General features: G+C 38.6%; 1 pseudogene; it reads left to right on the top strand.

Annotated features, from left to right (window-relative positions):
* Positions 1-5,496: 5,496 nt before the first annotated feature.
* LOC112814492 (deoxyribose-phosphate aldolase-like) lies at positions 5,497-6,877 on the top strand (annotated as a pseudogene).
* Positions 6,878-7,976: the final 1,099 nt, after the last annotated feature.

Here is a 7,976-nt window from a genome sequence, read left to right as displayed (position 1 = left end):
GAAACATTAGACTGGCAACAGACCTATCCACAGAGACCTGGCACCCAGAAAGGACTGGCATGAGATCTTCAGAGCACTAAATGAGAAAAATATGCAGCCAAGAATACTATATCCAGCTAGGCTGTCATTGAAAATAGAAGGAGAGATAAAAAGCGTCCAGGAAAAAAAAAAAAAACTTAGGAATTTGCAAACACGAAACTAGCTCTCCAAGAAATATTGAAGGATAATGGCACTAAATTCATACCTTTCAATAGTTACCCTGAATGTAAATGGGCTAAATGCCCCAATCAAAAGACACAGGCTATCAGATTGGATTAAAAAACAAAAACCATCGATATGCTGTCTGCAAGAGACTCATTTTAGACCCAAAGGCACCCCCAGATTGAAAGTGAGGGGGTGGAAAACCATTTACCATGCTAATGGACACCAAAAGAAAGCTGGGGTGGCAATCCTTATATAAGACAAATTAGATTTGAAAACAAAGACTGTAATAAGAGATGAAAAAGGACATTATATCCTACTTAAAGGGTCTACCCAACAAGAAGATCTAACAATTGTAAATATCTATGCCCCTAACAAGGGAGCAGCCTATTATATAAGGTAATTAATAACAAAAGCAAAGAAACACATTGATAACAATACAATAATAGTGGGGGAATTTAACACCCCCCTCACTGAAATGGACAGGTCATCTAAGCAAAAGATCAACAAGGAAATAAAGACTTTAAATGAAACACTGGACCAAATGGAATTCACAGATATATTCAGAATATTCCAGCCCAAAACAACGGAATACACATTCTTCTCTAGTTCCCATGGAACATTCTCCAGAATTGATCACATCCTAGGTCACAAATCAGGTCTCAACTGGTACCAAAAATTGGGATTATTCCCTGCATATTTTCAGACCACAACGCTTTGAAACTAGAACTCAATCACAAGAGGAAAGCCGGAAGGAAATCAAATACATGGAGGCTAAGGATCATCCTACTAAAGAATGAATGGGTCAACCAGGACATTAAAGAAGAATTAAAAAAAAAATTCAGGGAAACCAATGAAAATGAAAACACAACTGTTCAAAATCTTTGGGTCACATCAAAGGCAGTCCTGATAGGAAAGTATATAGCAATACAAGCCTTTCTCAAAAACAAGAAAGATCTCAAATACACAACCTAAACCTACACCCAGAGGAGCTAAAGAAAGAAACAGCAAATAAAGCCTAAACCCAGCAGGGGAAGAGAAATAATAAAGATCATAGCAGAAATCAATGAAACAGAAACAAAAAGAACAGTAGAACAGATCAACAAAACTAGGAGATGGTTCTTTGAAAGAATTAACAAGATTGATATACCCCTGGCCAGACTTATCAAAAAGAAAAGAAATGACCCAAATCAACAAAATCAGGAATGAAAGACGAGAGATCACAACCAACACGAAAGAAATACAAGCAATTATAAGAACATATTATGAGCAACTCTATGCCAGCAAATTAGATAACCTGGACGAAATGGGTGCATTCCTAAAGATGTATCAGCTACCAAAATTGAACCAGGAAGAAATAGAAAACCTGAACAGACCTATAACCACTAAGGAAATTGAAGCAGTCATCAAAAATCTCCCAACAAACAAAAGCCCAGGGCCAGATGGCTTCCCAGGGGAATTCTACCAGACATATAAAGAAGAATTAATACCTATTCTTCTGAAACTGTTCCAAAAAATAGATATGGAAGGAAAACATCCAAACTCATTTTAGGGGGCCACCATTACCTTGATCCCAAAACCAGACAAAGGCCCAATCAAAAAAGGAGAATTACAGACCAATATCCTTGATGAATATGGATGCAAAAATTCCCATCAAAGTACTAGCTCATAGGATCCAAGAGTATATTAAAAGGATTATTCACCATGACCAAGTGGGATTTATCCGTGGGCTGCAATGTTGGTTAACCATCTGCAAATCAATCAACGTGATACAATACATTAACAAAAGAAAGAACAAGAAACATATGATCCTCACCATAGATGCAGAAAAAGCATTTGACAAAGTACAACATTCTTTCTTGATCAAAACTCTTCAGAGTATAGGGATAGAGGATACATACCTCAATATCATAAAATCCATGCATGAAAAAAATACAGTGAATATCATTCTCAATGGGGAAAACCTGAGAGCTTTTCCCTAAGGTCAGGAACACGGCAGGGATGTCCACTCTCACCACTGCTATTCAACATAGTATTAGAAGTCCTAGCCACAGCAATCAGATAACCAAAAGAAATCAAAGGCTTCCAAATCGGCAAAGAGGAAGTCAAACTCTCACTCTTTGCAGATGATATTATAGTGTATGTGGAAAACCCTAAAGACTCCACCCCAAAACTGCTAGAACTCATACAGGAATTCAGGAAAGTGGCAGGATATAAAATCAATGCACAAAAATCAGTGGCATTCCTATACACCAACAACAAGACAGAAGAGAGACAAATCAAGGAGTCTATCCCATTTACAATTGCACCCAAAACCATAAGATACCTGGGAATAAATTTAAGCAAAGAGGCAAAGGATCTGTACTCAGAGAACTATAAAATACTCATGAAAGAAATTGAAGAAGACACAAAGAAATGGAAAAACGTTCCATGCTCAAGGATTGGAAGAACCAACATTGTGAAGATGTCAATGCTACCTAGAGCAATCTACACATTCAATGCAATTCCCATCAAAAGGCCATCCACTTTTTTCAAAGAAATGGAACAAATAATCCTAAAAATTTTATGCAACCAGGAGACCCTGAATAGCTAGAGGAATATTGAAAAAGAAAAGCAAAGCTGGCGGCATCACAATTCCGGACTTCCAGCTCTATTACAAAGCTGTCATCATCTAGACAGAATGCTACTGGCACAAAAACAGACACATAGATCAATGGAACAGAATAGAGAGCCCAGAAATGGACCCTCAACTCTATGGTCAACTCGTCTTCGACAAAGCAGGAAAGAATATTCAATGGAAAAAGACAGTCTCTTCAACAAATGTTGTTGGGAAAATTGGACAGCCACATGCAGAAGAATGAAACTGGACCATTTCCTTACACCACACACAAAAATAGACTCCAAATGGTTGAAAGACCTAAACATGAGACAGGAGTCCATCAAAATTCTAAAGAAGACAAGTAGAATCCTCTTCGACCTCAGCCACAGCAACTTCTTCCTAGAAACATCGCCAATTCAAGAGAAGCAAGGGAAAAATGAACTATTGAGATTTCATCAAGATAAAAAGCTTTTGCACAGCAAAAGAAAGTGTCCACAAAATCAAAAGACAACCGACAGGATGGGAGAAGATATTTGCAAGTGACATATCAGATAAAGGGCTAGTATCCAAAATCTATAAAGAACTTATCAAACTCAACCTCTAAAGAACAAATAATCCAATCAAGAAATGGGCGAAAGACATAAACAGACATTTTTCCAAAGAAGATATCCAAATGGCAAACAGACACATGTAAAAGTGCTCCATATCTCTCGGCATCAGGGAAATCCAAATCAAAACCTCAATGAGATACCACCTCACACCAGTCAGAATGGCTACAATTAACAAGTCAGGAAATGACAGATGTTGGCAGGGATGCAGAGAAAGGGATCCCTCCTACACTGTTGGTGGGAATGAAAGCTGGGGCAACACCCCTGGAAAACAGTATGGAGGTTCCTCAAACAGTTGAAAATAGAGCTACCATTCGATCCAGCAATTGCACTACTGGGTATTTACCACAAAGATACAAATGTAGGGATCAGAAGGAGTATATGCACCCCGATGTTTATAGCAGCAATGTCCACAATAGCCAAACTGTGGAAAGAGCCAAGATGTCCATCGACAGATGAATGGATACAGAAGCAGTGGTATATATACACAATGGAATATTATGCAGCCATCAAAAGAATGAGATCTTGCCAATTGCAACGACGTGGATGGAATGGGAGTGTGTTATGCTGAGTGAAATAAGTCAATCAGAGAAAGACATGTATCATGTGACCTCAGTGATATGAGGAGTTCTTAATCTCAGGAAACAAACTGAGTGTTCCTGGAGGGGTGGGGGTGTGGGAGGGACGGGGTGGCTGGGTGATAGACATTGGGGAAGGTATGTGCTATTGTGAGCGCTGTGAATTTTACAAGACTGTTGAATTACAGATCTGTACTTCTGAAACAAATAATGCAGTATATGTTAAGAGAAAAGAAGAAGAAGAAGAAGATAGCAGGAGTGGGAGAATGAAGTGGAGTAAGACGGAGGTGGAGACGAATCATGAGAGATAATGGACTCTGAAAAACAAACTGAGGGTTCTAGAGGGGAGGGGGGTGGGCGGATGGGAAAAAAAAAAGTAAAGGAAAGGCCAATATCCTTCCAGAACATAGATGCCAAAATCCTCAACAAATTATAAGCAAACTGAATTCAACAATACATCGGGAGAATCACACAACACAATCAAGTGGGATTTATTCCAGGCATGCAAGGAAGTTTGCACATCTGCACATCAAACATCAGGATAAACCATCTTAAAAAAATAAAAGATAAAAATCATATGATTGTTACAATAGATGCAGAAAGAACACTTGACAAGATTCGATAGGCATGTATGATAAAAACTCTAAACCATCTGGGTATAGAGGCAATATAGACCATATATGAAAAGCTCACAGCTAAAATTATACTCGAGGGTGAAAAGTTGAAAACTTTTCCACTAAGATCAAGAACAAGACAAAGATTTCCACTCTCATCACTTTCATTCAACATAGTATTGAAAGCCCTAACCAAAGCATTTAGACAAAAAAAGAAAAGAAAAGAAAAGAAGGAAGGAAGGAAGGAAGGAAGGAAGGAAGGAAGGAAGGAAGGAAGGAAGGAAGGAAGGAAGAAAAGAAAGAAAGAAAGAAAGAAAGAAAGAAAGAAAGAAAGAAAGAAAGAAGAGAAAGAAAGAAAGAAAGAAAGAAAGAAAGAAAGAAAGAAAGAAAGAAAGAAAGAAAGAAAGAAAAAGAAAAAAAGAAAGAAAAGAAAAGAAAAGATGAAATCCAAATAGGAAAACTGTCACTGTTTGCAAATCACATACTATAAATAGAAATCCCTAAAGATTCCACCAAAAAACTGTTAGAATAAATAAATTCAGTAAAGTTGCAGGATACAAAGTCAATATACAGAGGCCTGTTGCATTTCTTTTTTTTAAGATATTTTTTATTTATTTGACAGAGAGAGAGAGAAACAGCATAAGCAGGGTGAGCAGCAGAAGGAGATGGAGAAGCCGACACCCCACTGAGGAGGGAGCCCAATGAGGGACTGAATGCCAGGACCCTGGGATTGTGACCTGAGCCAAAGACAGACGCTTAAACTGATTAAGCCACCAGGTGTCCCAACTTGTTGCATTTCTGTATAGTGATGACAAACTTCCACAAAGAGAAAATAAGAAAACAATGCCATTTACAATTGCATCAAGAAAAAAAAAATCTAGGAATAAAAGTAAGAAATGAATCAACCCGCAGTTCTGAGGCATGCAGAACAAATCCAGGCTTGCAGAACCGTGAAAAAGGAGTGACAAGCTGCTTGGCTCCTGAAAGCCATAAACTTTATAGGTCTTACTACACTTTCAGATGATGACACATCATCCAACGTTTAAAGGCTCTGTAATAAAGCCAATTATCCAATCCAGGAAGCTCTCTTAAAAAGTTTAAATATGTGTGATAAGGGCCTTATGACCACTGCTGTTTATGTCTACCCCACGCGGGTGTGTGAGGCGGTTAAAGCACTGAAGGTCCTGGGCTGTACCATCCCAGTGGCTTCCGTGCCCACTGGCTTTCCAGCTGGACAGACTCATTTATTTATTTATTTATTTATTTATTTATTTGAGAGAGAGAATGAGAGATAGCACAAGAGGGAAGAGGGTCAGAGGGGAAGCAGACTCCCTGCTGAGCAGGGAGCCCGATATGGGACTCGATCCCAGGACTCCAGGATCATGACCTGAGCCGAAGGCAGTCGCCCAACCAACAGAGCCACCCAGGCGCCCTGGACACACTCATTTAAAAACACGATTGGAAGAGATCAGATTGGCTGTGGAAAACGGAGTTACGGAAATCGATGTGGTGATTAATAGGACCTTGGTGCTGACCGGCCAGCGGGAAGCCCTGTGTGATGAGATTCGTCAGTTTCGCAAGGCCTGTGGGGAGGCTCATCTCAAAACCATCTTAGCAACAGGAGAACTTGGATCTCTTACTCATGTCTATAAAGCCAGTATGATCGCAATGATGGCAGGATCAGACTTTATTAAGACCTTTACTGGAAAAGAAACGGTAATTGCCACTTTCCCAGTAGCTACCGGGCATTAGAGATTTCTTCTGGAAAACTGGAAACAAGGTAGGCTTTAAACCAGCAGGAGGCACCGCAGTGCCAAGGATTCCCTTGCTTGTCCCTCTCTTGTGAAGGAAGAGCTGGGAGATGAATGGCTGACGCCAGAACTGTTTCAAATAGGTGCCAGTACTCTGGTTTCAGACATCGAGAGGCAGATTTACCATCACGTTACAGGAAGATAGGAGGCCTATCATCATCTTCCGATGTCTTAAGTCAGTGACCAGTTCCAGAAAAGTGCTTTACAGCAACATGTAAAATGTGTTTTTCTACGTAATCGCTAAAATTGTTTAATTAAAACATGAGGGAATGAATACATAACTGACTTTTTTCCCCCCTTAAAACTTTCACTGAATTTAATTCAAAGAATAAAAGAAAAAAACAATGAATCCATACATGGGATTCTTTTCAGGTGCCTCTGAGTAGTCCTAATTACTTGAAGATCTGTATTGTTAATTTTGTGAAGATTTTCTCTTAAAAATTCTGAGTAAAATATTAATCATAGCTTTGACAGCATTAAATTATAAGGGGGGGGAACGTTAACCTGCCCAAGAAACGTGTCTTTAGTGAAAGAAAACGTAGCATCCCTGAGCTGCCAGCCATACTCTGACGAATTCAAGAGTCACTGACTTGGCACTAACTTCCTGCCATGAAAATCTGTCTTTAATTTTTGCAATAGAGATGCTCTCCTATTAATTGTTTGTTAATGAAACTCCTGTCGGTACATGATACTATGCTATTGTATTTTTTAAATAAAAAAAATCTCTGTAGTTTATTTTTTTGGAAAAATAAAATTGTATGGTGCTGACCTAGAAACAGACACACAGGTCAATGGAATAGAATAGAAAGCTCGGAAAATGATAGTCATAGCACTTTTGGCAAAGTTTACTCATTAGAGTCAGTACATTAAGGGTTTCTTTAAACTGAGCTCTGATATTATTAACTCTGAATGGGAATTAATATATATTAATATTAATTAATCAGCTGTTTCAACAGCTGATTCCAATAAATGCTTCTCTTTAAACATGTTTTATATAAATATATATTATAAAATAAGGATATTTAGAATGCACATTTTTAAGAAAACTTAAAATCACTTTAATAAACCTGCAATGGAGAAGGAAATATAGATATCCATCATCACAACTGATAGCATCACAAAAGATGACAATCAGACACAATCCGTATCTGATGGACGGATATAACATGACTTGAGTAGTTCCGCCCAAATGTTTAACCTGTTGGAAGGTATAGATCCAGCTACTCATTTACAAAAACACACGTCAGAGAAGTGTCCTAACAAATAGTATGACAGGTAATCAATGAAGTCCACACTGCGTATATTCTTACGGGAAAAATATTTTCTCAAAGGAAAACGCTAAGATAAAAACGGAGGAAGGAGGAAGAGGAGGGAGAAGGAGAAGCAGAAGCAGAAGAAAGCTGAGAACCTAACCCACACATCTGTGGTCTTAACTGACGACACAGCAGCAGAAAATATGCAGTGTGGAAAGGACTGTCTCTTCAGTGAACGGCACTGGAAAACCGCACGCTACATGCAGAAGAATGGAACTAGATCACTTTCTTACACAAAAATTTAAATGGATG

Source organism: Callorhinus ursinus, unplaced genomic scaffold (genome assembly GCF_003265705.2).
Source record: "Callorhinus ursinus isolate GAN/ISIS: 27379988/994484 unplaced genomic scaffold, GSC_fseal_2.0 scaffold289, whole genome shotgun sequence".
NCBI lineage: Eukaryota > Metazoa > Chordata > Mammalia > Carnivora > Otariidae > Callorhinus > Callorhinus ursinus.
This window is presented reverse-complemented; position numbering and strand designations above follow the sequence as displayed.